Source organism: Anolis sagrei, chromosome 3 (genome assembly GCF_037176765.1).
Source record: "Anolis sagrei isolate rAnoSag1 chromosome 3, rAnoSag1.mat, whole genome shotgun sequence".
Classification (NCBI taxonomy): Eukaryota; Metazoa; Chordata; class Lepidosauria; order Squamata; family Dactyloidae; genus Anolis; species Anolis sagrei.
Window position 1 is genome coordinate 28,962,244 of NC_090023.1, and position 18,120 is coordinate 28,980,363.

The following is an 18,120-nucleotide window of genomic DNA, read 5'->3' on the forward strand; positions in this document are numbered from 1 at the left end:
TAGTAGCCTGGTTTCTGGATTGAAGTATTGATTGGATGGAGTTTTAATGCCAATGCTTTATACCTTTATGTCTATTTAACTTTGTTTTTAACTGGACAAATGCTCTATTTGATTATGTTCTTATTTTAATTGTGTTTTTATTTGATGGATTGTTTGTTTATGGTCTTATGGACATTTGGTCCCATGTAAGTCGCCCCAAGTCCCATTGGGGAGAGAGTGGAGGGGTATAAGAATAAAATTATTATTATTATTATTATTATTATTATTATTATTATTATTAGAAACACAACAAGATGAGTCCACAGCAGACACTCTGTTGGCTGTTGTATTGGATCACACATCGGAAACTTCCCAAGTGTATAGGACTGTGTGATGTATCGGCAAATAATGTGTGCAGATCTCAGTAATGTGGCCTTTTGCAACTGGCAGATGGTAATCTTGTCAGCACCGATTGTGTTTAAGTGCAGACTAAGATCTTTAGGCACTGCATCCAGTGTTCCAATCACCACTGGGACCACCTTTACTGGCTTGTGCCAGAGTCTTTGCAGTTCAATCTTTAAATCCTCATATTGTGTCATCTTTTCTAGTTGCTACCCCTCTATTCTGCTTTGGTTAGACCACATCTGGAATATTGTGTCCAATTCTGGGAACCACAATTCAAGAGAGATATTGACAAGCTGGAATGTGTCCAGAGGAGGGCGACTAAAATGATCAAGGGTCTGGAGAACAAGCCCTATGAGGAGCGGCTTAGGGAACTGGGCATGTTTAGCCTGAAGAAGAGAAGGCTGAGAGGAGATATGATAGCCATGTATAAATATGTGAGAGGAAGCCACAGGGAGGAGGGAGCAAGCTTGTTTTCTGCTTCCTTGGAGACTAGGACGCGGAACAATGGCTTCAAACTACAAGAGAGGAGATTCCATCTGAACATGAGGAAGAACTTCCTGACTGTGAGAGCCGTTCAGCAGTGGAACTCTCTGCCCCGGAGTGTGGTGGAGGCTCCTTCTTTGGAAGCTTTTAAGCAGAGGCTGGATGGCCATTTGTCAGGGGTGATTTGAATGCAATATTCCTGCTTCTTGGCAGGGGGTTGGACTGGATGGCCCATGAGGTCTCTTCCAACTCTTTGATTCTATGATTCTATGATTCTATGTTTCTCTTCAATCCTGTTGTCACCTGGGATTGCAACATCGACAATCCATACTTTGTTTTTTAACATGATTGTGAGGTCAAGAGTATTGTGCTCCAAAACTCTGTCTGTCTGAATCTGGAAATCCCAGAGTATCTTGACATGTTTATTCTCTGTAACTTTTTCTGGCTTGTGATCCCACCAATTATTATTATTATTATTATTATTATTATTATTATTATTATTGGGAAAAGATGGGGGTTAATTTTAAACCACTTCCTATGTTCTGGTTTTTTTTACAAATAAAAAAGATAAATAATCAAAATCCGGAGGGGGGGGGGGCAATAGGAGGAAACAAATCTCTACTGTGTGATTGCAAATCAAATGGATAAATCCTAAAGAAGGTGGAGAAAAGGTGAAGGTATGATGAGGGTAGGGAAATAATTCATTTAATTTCCAAACGGGCGTTGCGAAGCTTAAGAAAAAAGCAACAATCTCAAATGTTTTACTTATCCTGTGGGATGAAGTCCTAAGAAAATGTACATAACATGGGTGGGAAGTTCAGAAATCCTTTCACTCTCCTTCATGCCAACACAAGGATTGGTTTCTAGTGCAGTAATTTATGGTGTCACACCCATGGACCAGACCATATGACAATATTGTAGCTAAAATACCACACAAAGTCCACAAATATAAAAAAGCAGCAACAGTGGAAATAACAATATGTTCTTGTAGCAAGCACAAGTGAAACAGCGTGATTTGAAGTGATGGGATGAAGTCCTAAGGAAATGTACATGACTAGGGTGGGAAGTTCAGAAATCTTTTAACTCTCCTTGATGCCATCACTAGGATTGGTTTCCAATGCAGTAATTTATGGTGTCACAACCATGGACCATCTCCCATATCACAATATTATAGCCAAAATACCACACAAAGTCCATAACTATAAAAAAGCAGCAACAATGGAAACAACAATATGTTCTTGTAGCAAGTGCAAGTGAAACAACATGATTTGAAGTGCCATTGTAATTGGCTATTTATGACAGCTCCGACCAGAACACATGCCCATTAGAAGGTTCAAAAAGTAAATCAGCATTGACTTTAGCCTTGTCGGTGTATTGACATTGTATGTATACTGACTGGTGAAAAATGTTTTTGTGATTGTGTCTAATTACAGGGATATTTTAGTTAAGACTGCACAAAAAATTGATAGACAATTTGAGAGACAGTCTAAGGACGTCACCTGCTATGCTTCACACCCCTAGTGACACCATTGGAGACAAATGAAGAGGGGGGGGGGGCTTGCTTTTTTCATGAGAGTCCTGGTGCCTTTAAGCTATTCCATATATGCTGAAGATAGTCACCTGACAATCTGCATTAGACTACTCTCGTCTGCACCGAATAGGAGTGGTTGAACATTTAATTTCACTTTCTTTTTTTTGGTTTGATAAAAAATTTCCCCAACTATGCAAATGTCTCCATAAACAGGGCGGAAAGGCCTTAAAAATTAAATGTGAAAGAAACTGAAACTGACAGATGTTCCTTTCCCTCAAACTTAAGAAGGATGCAATCATAGCACTAAAGTGATGCGTGCCAGCAAGGATGTCAGTGTCATTCTCGCCAAAAATAGATTCGCTTCCATGTTCTTGCTTTGATCGTGTAAAGCTGATACAAAAATATAACAAATACCAGGGAAGTTCCAGGGCTGCCTTGGGATTACTCTCAATACTGGTAGGATGCCATGTATATACACTTTGCGCAGGTTTCCTCTTCCTCTGATAGAGTGAAAAATTCATGACAGTGTATAAGATGCATTCTATAACGTGCTTAGTATCACAGCAAGCAAACAAACACAAAGGACATGACTGACTTCTATTCTTTATTTCAAAAACCACAACAATCCTTCCACCAGACATGAATAGTCCTTTTCTTTCCTTCCTGGAGAAACGTAATAATGGTGAGATTTGCAAGAAAGGAAAAGAAAAGCTAGGTTAATAGCATACGGGTGATGACAGATGGCAGCTGGTAGGGTTCCCTGAAAGAGAAATAATGCACCCTGACACCGCTCTGATGCAGCCCCAGAAGAATTTATCCCAGAAATATTGGGACCACACATGTGCTGTGATTACACTGAAGTTAAATTCCTTTCTCTGTCTGCCTGTTTCAAATGCTCCAGTGTTTCCATTTCTTTCTTTAGGAGATATTTTCTTCTCGCCATCCTCCCACTCCATGATTTTTCAGGATTGTTATGTTTTACATAGTTGCATATTATCATACTTCAATTTCCCCCTTTTACTTTACATGACAGTTCTCCCATTTTCAAAAGAATGGAGTTACTATGTTGGTAGTTTCTATAAACAGCAATCATAGAGGGTTTGCAATTTGGCAGGGATACCTGTGATGCAGGACCGCATGTCCTATGGCCCATGGTTACTCCTAATACTGGAGGGATTCAGTTACTCTCCCACTGCAGCCCAGTTAATGGATGGCAGTGGTGGAGGCCAGTTTTTCTACTGCAAGTAGCTGTGGAGATCCCTGTGGAATGATAGACAAATTGACCTACCCACATGCATGCCCCCATTGGACAAAAAATGAAAAAAAAAAAACAACCCCTGCTCCATTTCTCCATTGTTTGTGAAAGGGAGTGTGTAGAATGGACCTTGTTGGGACACTATCAGAGAATGTGCATATGTAGTCCCTAGTGCAACCAACTGATTCAGAAATCACATACCCAGTTATCTCTCTCACTGACTATTTGACAGTGGATGAGCTCTACTCTATGGTGGCTGGATATGCAAATGTGAGATCAAGTGTAACTACACTAAAATGTACAAGAAAGTGTATATATGGACACATACTGTATAAATCCTGATACTAGTTCTGCTTTCTGGACCTAAACCACTATGTGTCCTTACCATTAATTTAATTCATTGTTATCCTTACATCACCATAGAGGTGTCATTTGATTTTTTGGCCAAGGCACCCACATGTCTCCAATTGCCCTCTCCCCAGCTAACTTACTGAAAAAATTCCACTAGTGTGATGTGATTTTGTTAGTCTTCACAGAAAGCTTCACATGTACAAAGCTAGAATTTGTGGTGTTCCCTTTGAAAATAGCCAAGGGTAAATCTCAAAACAGCTCATTGCAAGATCAGAAGGAAAACATAAGAATCTCATAGCCGATGGGAAATGTGATAGCTAGTACTGGATTTTTCAAGCAGGGTAATCATATTGGCAAGGCAGAAGCTAAACATTAAACAACCATTCCTATATCCACCCATGCCCAAACAAGGTCTAGCAAAGGACAGCTTATTCGTGTGTGTGTGTGTATACATGCATATATAGAGAGAGTTTTGCTTACAATTTACTTGATCAAATGCATGGTCTCAGGAAGGAAGAGAGAAGAAGGAAATATGAGGGAGGGAGCTGCAGATCAGCAGAAACAAAGCAAACGAATAGGAGGTGAGCAAACATGCAAGCCAATGAATAGGTTGAAAAACGTTGCCAACTCTAAGAAGAACTTAGGAAGAACTGTGGCTCCTCAGATCAAAGGCTCTCTTTTCCAACCAGATATTAGATAAGTGCAGTAACATTCTTCTGTACCTAAACTTTTCAAATGGTATTGAGAGATTTCAGGATCATATCCCAGATAGTTTACCTACCATGGACTTCAGTGAATTTGGAGGTTTGAGAAGGAAAGTTGGTGAAAAATTGTACCCCACCTCGTGGCCTGAGTTTGTTCCAAAAGGGATTTGGATTCAGTTGTAGTTTGACAGCAATTCTTTCCTGATGTACATCACAATAGCTGTCTCAAACATTAATCTTCACAATGATATCCAGACTTTGTATTGTTCATTGATAGAAAGCATGATGAGATGCTTACAAAGCTATTTGTGCTGCTATTAGTTGCAGTCTTTCAGAAGAAACATTTAGACACAATATAGTAAATGGTAGCACCTTTAAATTTCTTTTAATTTTTAAGTTACTTTTTAAAATCTCTGGAAATTTAGCTTTGGCTTTCACATCCCATCTTTTAACTAAAACACAGGTATAATTATTATGTTTTCAACACTTATGTCCCACCTTCTTGCTCAAGTTATTGGTCAAAGGAAGGTATTCACTGAATCTACATTTGGATTGACAGTTAAACCAATCAGGGACATTTACAAAACTCAAATGCACAGGAGCTTTATCATCTTTTCTATTTTGGTCACCATAGAAGACATTTGAAAACTTCTTTTTAAAACAATAGGCTCAATTCTACTGTTACTCTCAACTAGCCATTGAATCAGTTGAATTTGCCTGAACTGAACCAGCCATTGATTCAACTGGTCTACTCCAGTTAAAAGGATTCCAGTCAATATCTTAAAATAAATAAACCAACAACAGTCCAAAACTAATAGGGTTGATGATTTGGGAATGTTTCTTTTTTGGTCTATAGAAACCTTCAGGCAGCATGGTTACGGGGATTTTTTTGGAGCTTTAAGTCATTTAAGCATTAGACTACAACTTCAAATCTCTGCTCAGCCATAAAACCCTCAGCAGGAGGCAATAGCAAGTATCTTCTGAAAACTCTTACCAAGAAATCTGCAATAGATTTGCCCTAGGGTCGCCATAGGCTGGAAACAACTTGAAGCAACGTTCTGAAAAAGAAATTTCTGAGATATTATAGCGATGTTTCTGTGGTAATTGAAATGAGATCAGTAGACATTGCCTTGATCACCATCAGCAATATTGTCTAAGATTCATAGTACAAAATATCTGGAGGACATCAGGTTAAATAAGGTATAGAATAGCAATTGGACTGAAACTTTCCCCAGCACCAGTGATAGAACAACATGATTCATGACACATGATGAAAGAAAACTAGGTCAGAGAGTCTATGACTTCATGATTTAGTTCTTTCTTCTTAATGTCCTGCTATCTAAGAAGAATACCTCATTATGCCTAATGGTCAGCCCTTGACTTGACAATGTTTGCACCCAATTTGGAAAATCCTCTAGTGATTCTTAACAGAAATATAGGACACTGCATTTTGCCAACATAACAATTGTATCCTTTTTGTCTAGTATTCACTTCAGGAATACTTCAGGAATACTTCAGGAATACGTGGAGCACCCGGTGGCGCAGTGGGTTAAACCCTGGTGCTGGCAGGACTGAAGACCAACAGGTCACAGGTTCGAATCCAGGGAGAGGCGGATGAGCTCCCTCTATCAGCTCCAGCTCCTCATGCAGGGACATGAGAGAAGCCTCTCACAAGGATGATAAAACATCAAATCATCCGGGCGTCCCCTGGGCAACATCCTTGCAGACGGCCAATTCTCTCACACCAGAAGTGACTTGCAGTTTCTCAGGTCGCTTCTGACACACACAAAAAAAAGAAACAACAACAATAACTTCAGGGGGGATGCTATGGTTTACGTGCCCTTCAAAGCCTATGACAAGCAATGGTCAGGAATAAGGAGAGCTTTAACCTAGATACAACATTGCCAAACTTGCGTCCTTCCAGGTGTTTTTGGAATTCAGCTCCCAAAATTCCTGGCCATTGGACAAGCTTTTGGGAGTTGGAGTCCAAAACAGCTGGAGGGCAGCAAGTTTGACACCTCTGCTCTAGAATATCTGATAGGAAACAGGTTTGCCACCAACAGTGTCTTTGGATTAGTTGTACTTCTCCTGGGTCTCCAGCAAAGGTCAGCAAAGCATAGAATCATAGAGTTGGAAGAGACCTCATGGGCCATCCAGTCCAACCCGCTGCCAAGAAGCAGGAAAATAGCATTCAAAGCACCACTGACAGATGGCCATCCAGCCTCTGTTTAAAAGCCTCCAAAGAAGGATCCTCCACCTGGATATGATTTTGATTTGTGGCTCATCAGTACATGGACTATGAGAAAGTATGTATCAGTACATGGACTATGGACTATGGACTATGCTATGGGCTATGAGAAAGGGACATTAAAAACTACCTCTAAGTATTCCTTATCTAATAAAACTCTGCACAATTAATGAGGTCACTATACACCGACAGGCAGCTTGAAGGCACACACACAATTCACTTTTCCTAATGAAATATGGGTCTTGTCCTTCCAATGTGCTTATAAAAGCTCTCTTGACAGGACATTGGCAAACTGCTACTTTGGATGTGGGAACAAGAGAGGAAGAACCTCTTTTCACATTTCCCACAAAGCAACTGTGGATGATAATTTTATCACCCACATCAACCAGCTTTGTTTTTTTTAATGCTGTCATATTTCGAACTGGAGAAGGAAAGAGAGAGTGAGAGTGAGCGAGAACAACACCAACACACAATGTGATGATTAATGAGCCAGACACAAATATTTGGATGGCTTTTAGCATGAACATCTGTTTTGCTTCAGAAAAACACTATATTGAAGTTGACAGAGGGGGGAAAACACATTCTTTAATAATTTGTACATATCACACACTATCTAGCTTTAATATCACCTCCTGAAAGCATCCCTGGTTCCAATATTAAAGCAGTGTGAGGAACCTCAGATTGCTCCAGACTATGTGGCAATAGCTTTGCTACATTAGGTGAGTTGGGGATACAGGGAGGGAATTCCTTCCCAACATAATCAACATGGGACAGTTTTGGGCAAGTTACATGATTATCACCCTGAAACATTTCCAGCGATAGAGTCCTGCCTACATATGAGCTGTTCTGCTGGAGAGTCGTCGTTCTTTTTGGGTTCCAGGCTCAGGGGAAATGACCAGAGGTAGCCCCTTTGAAGACCACCCTTCCAGGAGATTTCAGGGAGGGATTGTACGGGATAAGGTGATCTGTAGGTAACCTGGACCCAAACCATATAGGGCTATAAAGTTCCTAACTAATACTCTGTACTTTGACCGGAAACTATTATGATTATGATTATGATTATTATAGACCAGTTATTTCCCTGCTTCTCTTTTCTATTCCCTCCACTTGTAGCGTTCCTGTTGCATTTTTACCAAGTTGAGTTAAGCAGCCCCACAGTTTCTGGGGGGAAATGTTTCTGTTCCAAAGCTGCTACTACTTCTCCTTTAATAATAAGACAGGGGTTTTGCTAAACACATCTGTATGCAATGTGCACTTAGCTTCTGATGTTGGCTTTTTCTGAGCTTTTGATAATGTCACTTGGTTCTAGATCAGTGGTTCTCAACCTTCCTAATGCCGCGACCCCTTAATACAATTCCTCATGTTGTGGTGACTCCCAACCATAACATTATTTTCGTTGCTGCTTCATAACTGGAATTTTGGTACTGTTACGGATCGTAATGTAAATATCTGATATGCAGGCTATATTTTCATTCACTGGGCACAAATACCTGATATGCCCAAATTTGAATACTGGTGGGGTTGGTTTTGTCATTTGGGAGTTGTAGTTGCTGTCATTTATAGTTAACCTACAATAAAAGAGCATTCTGAACTTCACCAATGATGGAATTGAACCAAACTTGGCACACACAGAACTCCCATGACCAACAGAAAATAGTGGAAGGGTTTGGTGGGCATTTGAGTTTTGGAGTTGTAGTTCACCTACATCCAGAGAGCATTGTGGACTCAAAAACAATGATGGATCTGGACCAAACTTGGCACAAATACTCAATATGCCCAAATGTGAACGCTGGTGGAGTTTGGGGGAAAATAGACTTGACATTTAGGACTTGTGATTGCTGGGATTTATAGTTTACCTACAATCAAAGTGCATTCTGAACCCCACCTATGATAGAATTGGACCAATTTTCCCACAGAGAACCCCATGACAAACAGAAAATACTGTGTTTTCTAATGGTCTTTGGTGGTCCCTCTGACACCCCTCATGACTCGCCCAGGGGTCCTGACCCCCAGATTGAGAAACACTGTTCTAGATATTGCAGTGCAACGGCGAGGACTTTTTTTTTTAATGGGACCATGCTGGACCCATCTGCCACACTGGATCCAGAATATCTGAAGGACTTTTTTGTCCCCTACCAGCTGGCTCATTCAATAAAATCAGATGTGAAAGCCAAACTCTGTATCATCTGCTACATGCCAGAAGGGAGGGAAGTAGGACTTCCTCCAGCACTGCATTAATATTGTTGAACAATTTGCCTATGAGATGCCAATCATATTCTATTTGACTACCTTTTCCCATCTTTTAAGAGGCTTTTAAGGGGCTAAATTGTTTTCTTCCTTCCTTCCTTCCTTCCTTCCTTCCTTCCTTCCTTCCTTCCTTCCTTCCTTCCTTCCTTCCTTTCAATAATAGATCAGTATTCTGTTTGAACTGTACGTATTTTAATTTTTATGCAGGATTTCCCTGAGAATTATTTCAAGGTTTCCTCTGGAATAAAATAGCTGAAGATACTTGCCCCAGACAGTGGTCTACTGCAATATTCCACGGAGAATTTAACACAACACTAGTTGCATTGCTTCCAATGAGTGTAAGTGTTAAGCAAAACATTTATCTAACACTGCATTTCTTTACATCGTTGCCCCAAAGTAAGTTATACTGAGTTCCATTGGGTTGACTTGTGGGTAAATATGCTTAGGATCGTGTCCCCTGGCATTTTTTTTGCATGTTTCTGTGTCATTGCTTGCTTTCTAAGATACAGTAGTCCTGCTTGAAAGTGTGACCCATATTATCATTATATAATGGGATGAAATGAAGGGTAATTGAGGCTGATCACCAGGTCAGAATTGTCCAACAATGAAGTCTATTTGAATTATGGAATAATCCCCTTGAGGAAAGCAATGAAAGGCTCATCGCTTGAACATTTTAAGTGGTTCGGAGCAAATTGTGATAAAGTAGGAAGTGCTTTTGCACAGGCAGGGGAATGGAGTAAATGGTATTCTTTCATCCACAAAGACCCAAAACCTTTAAAGTATCCTCCCCTTAAGAATTTTCTGATTTTTTTCCCCCCTGGTCTACACTAAGCCGATGCTGTAATTAAATATTGTTAAGTACTGGCGATCATTAGCATTCCTGGGGCTCTCCTGCATGCTTTGTTTATGCAACATGGAATCGAGAAATGTTTCTTTCAGCCTTTATGAAATATTGGCAGTGTCAGTTCCCATAACCATCAGACTGTCAATTATTTGACAAAATGTGCTGATTATTGTAGCGGTGCTGCAATTGGTCTCAGTGCCAGGATACTATTAGCATGTAGCCTTTTCTGTTTAGAGGACAAAGAAAGTGCCCCCTGAAACCTCCCGGGGTATTGCGACATGACATACTCAAAAGTTTCTAAACTTGTCGAAGTATTATTATGAATCCGCTTAATATTGAGAAACATTGCTGTGGCTCCTTTGATTCTTGAAGCTAGGTTGCAAAATTAGGCTGCAATTTATCGAGCCAGCTTTCTGTGGTTTCTTGAAGCATTTTGCTATGCTGTTAACTTGCTCAGCATGCATATTCACTTTTTTCTTTTCAAATCTGCTTTCGAACTCTGCACGTCTTTGAGCTTCTCATCCCTGTATCAAGAAGAGGCTTTGTGAGGCTCATATGATTATGTACTATTTTCCTTATACAAGTTATCTCCTTGTAAAGAAAGACTTTAACAGTTTGTAGCTTAGCAGAAAAGATGGTTAAAAGAGAACACAATAGTGGTTTATAAGATTATATGGGGCTGGAAAAGAATGGAGGAAGGAAAATACACCCAGTGATGCTCCCAGGACCTCATAGCATTGAGCATTAAGCAGTTAAAGTTGTGTCAAACTGCATTATTTTTACAGTGTAGATGCATGCCCAGTGCCACTGGGTATCCTGCCCTGGTTTGACTCCATTACTGCTACTTGCACCTGTTTTAATCCATATTGAAAGCAGTTTTGTTGGGGAAATTGTTAGGCTCAAAATAAACCTCACTTGGGGTGATTCCACCATAAATATAGCAGAAAACAGAAGTAAACTTCATAACCACCAGAAACTTCCATGTGGGGAGTTAGGATAAGCTTTTACTCCATAGGATGGCACAGGATTGCAGAGTCAGAACTTTAGGTTTAAAAGTATTGAAGTAAAAGAAATACATTCTTGATAGAAAAGGTCTTGGAGCTAAATAACTTACTAAGTCTCCTCTTCTAAGAAAGGTAAAAGGTAAAAAGTCAAAAAAGATATCCGTGCAGCTATATTTTGCCTAGAGAGAGGCAAAACGCGTCCTTACTGGGAGGAAGAAAAAGCAGAAGACAACAATGGTGGAGACTGCATGGTCAACCCCAGGGCAATAAAAATACTTTAAAAAAGGAAGTTCCCTCACAGAATTCAATTGTTGCATCATCAAAGGGGGAGGAGACAGTGGCAAGGAGGAAGAGTAAAGATAAAGCCCTTTCTGGGAAAACATGCATAGGAATGTGTGTGTGTGTGTGTGTGGGGGGGGGGGGATCCTTCAGCCTAATCTTATCTCTAGTCTAGCTACTCATTGAGGTCTGCAAACTTGATGACACAAGAGACTTGTGCAGTCCAGGAATGAAATCCAACAAGTTTGAAAAGCCATATTGTCACATTGGTACAAGAGGGTGTTTCTACTGTACACACATGTTCATTTTATTTGGTTATGTCTGATAACACAACTGCTATGTTTACATGTTTTTTGGTTCTTGCCAGGCATGTGCATATTGAAGGGTTTTTCTTCATTTTCACTGCCCACCCATGGAGTTACAGTGGCACAATGGGTTAAACCCCTGTGCCGGTTGAATTTCTGACCTGAAGGTTGGTGGTTCAAATCCACAAGATGGAGTGAGCTCCCATCTGTCAGTTCCAGCTTCTCATGCGGGGACATGAGAGAAGCATCCCACAGGATGGTAACACATCTGGGCACCCGCTGGTCAACGTCTCTGCAGATTGTCAGTTCTCTCACACCAGAAGCAACTTGCAGTTTCTCAAGTCACTTCTGACATAATAAAAAAATGTACCCACCCACACTCCCATTGAATTGGATGCATACCTGGCCAGGTACTGCAGTCCCCACGTATGTTGCTGAAAACTGAAAAAAAACTTAGTTTCTTTACTCTGTAACTTTAACATTTCTGAAATTGTATATTTCTCATTTCATAAGATAGAAAACTTCACAAATTATTCTTCTCTGTATAATTAGTAAAAATAGCATATGTGAATGTGTCTTCAAGTCACCTGTCAACTTATGGCGCCCTCATGAATTTCATAAGGTTGTCTTAGGTAAGGAATACTCAAATATGTTTTTGCTAATTTCTTCTTCTGAAATGTAGCCTATAGCACCTGATATTTGTTGGTGGTCTCTCATCCAAGGGCTGATGCTGCTTAGCTTTCAAGATCAGACAGAATTAGTTCCTTTATGGCAGTTAAGAATTTGTTGTCTCTTTATGGCATCCTTCCTGACACACCTGAGATAGCTATCTCACTCTGGCAAATGGCTGGGCAAGAGCTGATTATTCTGAGTTGAAGAAGTCAGATTCAGTGACAAGATAACATTAATAGAGTGCTTCAAAGATCAAAGATCTATAAGAAACATATATAAGAAGCTTCCTCAAGTTATGTTCATGAGGTGAGGGAAGAGGAAACAAAACAATAAAAAACATCAGAAAAACCAGAAATTATCACTGCCATTTTAATTGGCTGAGCATGTGAGCAAACTGTGTCTTCTAGCGGTTCTCTATTCATGCAGTGCTTTGCATAACAATCTTTATTAAAAGGACAACAAACTCTACTGCTTGGGCAAAAGAGATTTGATGTAACCAGATGAGAAAGAATACAATGCAATTTAAATTAAGACAAGATTTCAAAGCCAGATACTTAATTCCAGGACTACTTAATTCCTATTTGTTTAATGAATACAATAATCCATTGTCTTCTTAATTACTTCTTTTTCTTTAACCTTAAGTTATCCAACTCTTGACTCTGCTATTCAGCCTTAAATACAATTGATATCAATCTCCTAACTTGCTTGCCTTTTGTTTTTATTAAGCCTAATGTCTTGAAGAGAACTTCCAGACAGCACCACATCACACGCTTTAGTCAGGGTACAATCCCCCCCTCCAAAACAAACAAAACAAAAAAAACACACACAAAACAACAACAACCCAGGACCTGAGAAGACGTCCAGATACAGACTTGTTGGTCCTGGGATTTCTGCCTCCATTGTCCACATTTGAGGCTCCCAAAATGTCTGCCGCAGGACTTCCAACGGAAATTTTGGTATTTATTAAAATTGTTGTTTATTCTTTCAATTGCTTCTGACTCTTCGTGACCTCATGGACCAGTCCATGCCAGAGCTCCCTGTCAGCCATCACCACTCCCAGCTCCTTCAGAGTCAAGCCAGTCACTTCAAGGATACCATCCATCCATCTTGCCCTTGGTCGGCCCCTCTTCCTTTTTCCTTCCATTTCTCCAGCATCACTGTCTCCTCTAAGCTTTCCTGTCTTCACAGGGTGTGGCCAAAGAACTTCAACTTTGCCTCTAATATCCTTCCCTCCAACAAGCAGTCAGGCTTTATTTCCTGAAGTATGGACTGGTTGGATCTTCTCGCGGTCCAAGGCACTCTCAGAATTTTCCTCCAACACCACAGTTCAAAAGCATCTATCTTCCTTTGCTCAGTCTTCCTTGTGATCCAGCTCACACATCTGTAGGTTACTATGGGGAATACCATTGCTTTAACTATGCGTATTTTTGTTGCCAGTGTGATGTCTCTGCTCGTCACTATTTTATCAAGATTAGTCATTGCTCTCTTCCCAAGATTTCCTGGCTGCAGTCTGCATCTGCACTAATCTTTGCACCTAGAAATACACTGCTTCCATGTTTTCTCCCTCTATTTGCCAGTTATCAATCAGTCTGGTTGCCATAATCTTGGGTTTTTTATGTTTAACTGCAACCTAACTTTTGCACTTTCTTCTTTTACCTTGGTTATAAGGCTCCTCTGCTCTTCCTTCTCCCTTTCAGCCATCAAAGTGGTATCATCTGCATATCTAAGGTTGTTAATGTTTCTTCCAGCAATTTTTAACTCCAGCCTCGGATTTGTCAAACCTTTTGCATTGCATGATGTGTTCTGCATACAAGTTGAATAGGTTGGGTGAGAGTATACAACCCTGCGAACATGCAAGGATGCAAATCATTTTATAAGTTCTGTTCCTGGGTTATATATGCTGCAGGGCCAACTGTGCAGACAGGGTGTTGTTCCTGGGTTATACATGTCTGTTCCTGATTGCACATATTGTGAAAAGATGTATAACATTGACTAGGGTGCCACAACTTTGCCTTGGCTGGAGAAAATGTGCCTTCAACACGTTTCATGAAGTTTCTGGCACACAAACAAAGTTTTCATGTTCTTTTTAGGAACTGACCAATCAGGAACAAACATCTAAAATCGGAAACAAACCCAGATAAAAAAATCCTGTGCTTTTCAAGTACATACAGACATTTGAAGATGCAGATTTTTGACTCAGATCTGGGATATTCTTGCACCTGACAATCTCACTTTTTTGCATTTGTAGTTATTGCTTCTCTCTAAGATTTTATAAACTTTTCCAGTTTTCCTCTCCAGTTTAGATGACCCTAAATTCTCTAGCAGAGTGTCCATATCTTCTGCTTTGCAAAGAATATCCCTCTTTTATTTGAATGTGTTCCCTGCTTAAAGGCATACCCAAAGTTCAGTTTAAAGATAAGAATGATAAAGAGTTGAGAGCCCAAGGGGTCTGAAGTTATGTACTAGTAGATAATACATGCATAAGAGACAAGAGACACAAGTTGTTTGGCCAGTCTTTCATCCTATAGTAAGATGTCTTTAAATTATATGAATCATTTCTGAATTTGTATTTATGGCTGTAAAATAGGATCCATAAAATTATGCACTCTTTTGTCCAGTTCTTTGGTAACCCCTTACTTTATGCTGAATGATACATAAACAACAACCCTACTTCCTAATCCAGTGTTTCTTAAGCTATTTGATTGTAGTAGACCTCCATTTTTTTCTCCGATCTGCTAGGGACTGGTACCATATTTGTATTCATGGCTTCTTATTTTTTCTGGAAACACTCCAGAAGCGATGGCTAATGGCATTGTTCCATGGACAACTACTTTGTGTAGCCCTGCTCTAATTCCAATTACAAGCGGTTATTATTGTTAGGTTCTTGTAGGTTTTTGTTTTCACTAAGGCTTTACCACATTGATATCATTATAAAAGGCACACACATGTTTTCCGTGTAACCTGCCTTTAGCCACAGGTACCTCACCAATGAGTGTTCACATCAATGAACCATCCATCTTACACTAGGCCATTGGGATTCACTGGGTTTTGACTGGATACCAGTATCTGCGGATATTCAAGTTCCATTATCTGCAACTGCATAGTAAAATGGTATCCCTCATATAAAATTGCAAAATCAAGGTTTGCCTTTGGGATTGAAAAAAGGAATTCAAGCTGTGAATGGTTGAATTTATGCATGCAGAATCCATTAATATAGAGGGCTGACTGTACTGGAGTGTGCCTGGGACAATCTTTTGGGCAACATTGGAATATTTAAATGGAATGGAAGTCTGCCTTGGGATCAGAACCTGACCCTATCTTTGTTTCTATTTTAAGTGTGACCAGGACAGATTGAGGCAGACAGTCATAGCTGCCATTCAGGTATTGTTGCAAGTGTAAGTAAAACATGAGCAGAAGGGAATGGTGTAACTTTGCCCCCATCAATGTCATTAACCACCTGAGCAGAGTGACATGAGAAGAAGGGCAAGAGCACTCCCCCTCCTTGTGTTTACCTAAACTAGTTGGAAGACTTGAATAGGGCTAGACTTGAGAAATACAATGCCATCTGTTAAATACCTTATTGCTTATGCACTGGAAGGTTTTGGATTTTTCTTTTGCCCAAGAGAGCTTCAAGTGCAAGAGGCAAATCCTGCCTCAAGTTCCTAATTGCACTGCAGTTTTGTTAAAGTCCATTAATATTAGAAAAGAGGATTCCAAGTCTTATTAGTTTTTTTAAAAATATTTATTTATTTATCGTATCAGGAGCAAACCAAACAATTGTATTGTATTTTTTAAAACCCCCCACAAAGTTTGAAAACTTGGCATTCTATTAAATGTCCTTTGACCAGTAGCTGTCTACTTGGAGTGGCTCTGGTGTTGCTATGAGAAGGCCCTCCATTGTGCATGTGGCAGGACTCAGACTGCATTGTAATAGGTGATCTGTGGTTTGCTCTTCTCCAAACTCACATGTCATGGACTCCACTTTATGGCCCCATTTCTTAAAATTGGCTTTGCATCTTGTGGTGCCAGAGCGCAGTCTGTTCAGCATTTTCCAAGTTGCCTAGTCTTCTGTGTGCCCAGGCGGGAGTCTCTCATTTGGTTCCAGCAATGGATTGAGGTAATGGGTTTTAGCCTGCTACGTTTGGACTCTCACTTGCTGAGGTGTTCCTGAAGGTATCTCTGTAGATCTTAGAAAACTATTTCTTGATTTAAGTCATTGGCATGCTGGCTGATATCTGAACAGGGGATGGGCTGGAGATGTCATTGTCTTGGTTCTTTTACTATAGGTTGCTACTTCCCGGTGGATGTCAGGTGGTGCAATACCATCTAAACCAGGGGTCCTCAAACTTTTTAAACAGTGGGCCAGGTCACAGTACCTCAAACTGTTGGAGGGCTGGATTATAATTTGAAAAAAACAAAACATGAATGAATTCCTATGCATGCTGCACATATCTTATTTGTAGTGCAAAAAAAAAACCCACTTAAAAACAACACAGTAATTAAAATGAAGAACAATTTTAACAAATATAAACATATTAGTATTTCAATGGGAAGTGTGGGCCTGTTTTTGGCTGATGGGATGGGATTGTTGTTGTTGTTGTTGTTGTTGTTGTTGTTGTGTGCTTTCAAGTTGTTTCAGACTTAGGTTGACCCTGAGCAAGGGCCGGGTAAATGACCTTGGAGGGCCGTATCCGGCCCCCGGGCCTTAGTTTGAGGACCCCTGATCTAAACAGTATAATTTTTCCAGTGGTGTAGGGCACAGACACCCCGTGATAATGTGCCATGTCTCATTAAGAGCCACATCCACTGTTTTAGTGTGGTGATATGTGTTCCACATTGGGCATGCATACTCAGCAGCAGAGTAGCAAAGCGCAAGCGACAAGAAGTGACTTTTTTAAAAAATAAAGTGATGCTAATAACAGAATTGACAAATCTTTTTTTCAGACCTGTGTTTTTCTTGTCCCCTATGGTGTAAACCAGGAAACGAAATAAAGGACATTCAGCATTTCATGCTCATTGTTACTCCATGATTGAAATGAACATGATACTCTGATCTCTTGGGAATTTAACCTTTTACTTTTGATTAACTTTGATCACTGCAGAAGAACAAGCTCCCCACTCCCTCCTTGCTACGAAAAGGCCTTGCCATAAGAGTCAAACCAATTAAGTAAATGGATCACTGCCTTGTGGACTTCCTTGGAAGAATGTAAATTGCATATTAAGAGGAATAGCAGCTTTCTGCACTGGATTGGAAGAAATCATTATTATTCTAAAGCACATTAATTGAAAAAAAGGTTGAAAACAGCCTTTTAGATGGCCTCCTACTGTATGTGTGAGTGGTTTTAGCTGATTGTTGGAGCCAGCTAAGGAAGAGACAGCCAAGCTAATCAGTACAAATAGGACTAGCTTGGCTAAATCTTGTGCTAAATTTAGCAACAAATTCTGTTAGCAGCCGCGGGTGGCGATAAGGTGTAGCTGTCATACAGGAGGATCTATCAGCCCAATGACTTTACAGAACTCCCAAGGACAATGGATACCTAGCTGATGCTGCAGTGGCTGGATGCCATCAAATGATTTGCTCCTGTTTCTTGTTCTCTCAGCAAATATATATGTGGGGATGTACACTATAAAATGAGTTTGAGGAAAAGAGAGGCGCGAGAGAGTGTGTGTTCAGTATGCTAAATATAGAATTGGATCACCAATATTGTCACACCAAGGGATTTTTTGTGTTTGTTCTGATTAGCAGGGGCTATAAGAAAACTGGGCTGTAGTCCAAACAAAATATTGCTAGAAAAAAAAGATTTGCTGGAAAA